Source organism: Pongo pygmaeus, chromosome 23 (assembly GCF_028885625.2).
Source record: "Pongo pygmaeus isolate AG05252 chromosome 23, NHGRI_mPonPyg2-v2.0_pri, whole genome shotgun sequence".
NCBI lineage: Eukaryota > Metazoa > Chordata > Mammalia > Primates > Hominidae > Pongo > Pongo pygmaeus.
The window spans coordinates 27,497,549-27,499,469 of NC_085931.1; positions in this window are offsets into that span (position 1 = coordinate 27,497,549).

Here is a 1,921-nt window from a genome sequence, read left to right on the forward strand (position 1 = left end):
AGAGCAAGACTCCATCTCAAAAAAAAAAAAAAGAAGAAGAAGAAAAATAAAATATTTTTTAGATGCTGAATGTTGTTTTGTTCTATGAATAAGCAATATTTGTTCACAGATACATGAACTAATTAGGAATAAAATAAATTTCAAATAACAATTCATGTTTAATTACTTATTAACATTATTATATTTACATTATTTTTTATCAATTATGTACTAATAATGGCAATGATGAAATGAGGATCTCAGTGTCTTGCACTGGGCAGAGGCCTTTCTCCTTCTCTGCCACTTGGGCCCCAGCACGGCTTCCCTAAGAGCTAGGAGCTCAGAGGGAGGGGCTGGGCAAGAGAGAAGTCAGGATCTTTTTGTAACTTAATCTTGTAAGTGACATCCCATCATTTTTGTCTTCTTCTATTCATATTCTATTGTTAGAACCAAGCCTCTGGGTCCATCCCACACTCCGCGAGGAGGATTCAGAAGGTCGTGACTCCCAGGAGGTGGGATCCTAGAACACATCTTAGAAGCTGCCTACGACAACCGCTGAATTTTACGTAACAGTTACATCCTCTACATCTATTTAGACTTAGGATGGAGAATTTTAGATGTCATCTTTAAAAGGCATGAGAGGATGCAGTTTTCCAAAATTCTTTTACAAACAGACAATTTGAAGGCCACTGAGCTTCAGGCTTCATTCAGCTGGGTCGTGTCTGCGGGCGGGGCTCATAGAGATGTCGCTGGGGGTCAGTGGGTGCTTCGGGCAGCGAAAAACCCACCTCTCGAGGGTAGTGGAAAATACAGGGAAAAGCCACTTGAGTGTAGACTCCGTGCGTGTCAAGACCCGGCAGAGGCGCACTTGATAGGCAAGGAAAAGCGGACGGTGGTGGGCTTGGGAGGAAGAGAGGAGAGGCGAATGGGCAGGAGCGTGTGGATGCACTAGGGCAGGACGGGCTCGAAGCAGGAACCTAGGATAGGGGCAGCGCGGGCCGGCTTGGGAGGGTCCTCGAGGGTCCGGAGAGGAGAGGACGCAGGCTGCACGCGTGCTAAGAAGGAGACTCATAAAATGTGTAATTCGCTGGCGACAGCTTCCGCGGCCGTGGAGTGAGCCCCTGGGGAGTAACGACTCTCTTAGGTGCGGCTGGGACACAGTCTCACAGACCAGGTAACCTGGTGCCTGCCCTCCAGGAACTCAGTGTCCCCGAGTCCGAGCCAGGAGGCTGGAAGTGACTGCTGTCCCCTCCTCCCTGGAGCCCGGAGCTGTCCTTGTCTTGAGAAAGAGAAAGCAAAGCCAGGGAAAGCAGAGCGAGCAGAACCAGGCAAAGGGGTGGGGACAATAAAATGGGATAGGGCCCGCGGTTCCAGCTACTCAGGAGGCAGAGGCAGGAGGATCGCTTGAGCCCGGGAGGCCGAAGCTGCAGTGAGCTACGGTTGCACCACTGCACTCCAGCCTGGGAGACAGAGGGAGACCCTGTCTAAAAATAAAATAAAATAAAATAAAAAAATAAAAGGGACAGAGACTAAGAAAATGGACTTCCTGAAATCCTAAGTTGGGATTTCACGTCCAATGACCCACGAGAGAAACAAGAAGTCTGAACAAGGCCAAGAATCAAGTGAGTGGGGGCGGAGGACTAAAACCGACAGTTGCTGCGGCACGGCCAGGGTGGAGGGTGCGTGTGGGGCAGGCGAGGCTCCAGCTGGAGTTGACGCTAGCCCGACGCGGTTGCAACTGGAGGCGCGACGGGCCAGGCCCAGGAGCAGCGGGAGGAGCGCACCTAGGTCGCCCGGGCGGAGGAGGGCCGGGGAGGGACACCGGAAGGACTGGGGAGGGACGCCGGGACGACTGAGCGTAGGGCCGAGAGGAGGGGCGCAAGGAGGAACGGAGGGAGGGCCCTGTCTCACCCTAAACCCCTCCCCGTCCCAGACTAAACTC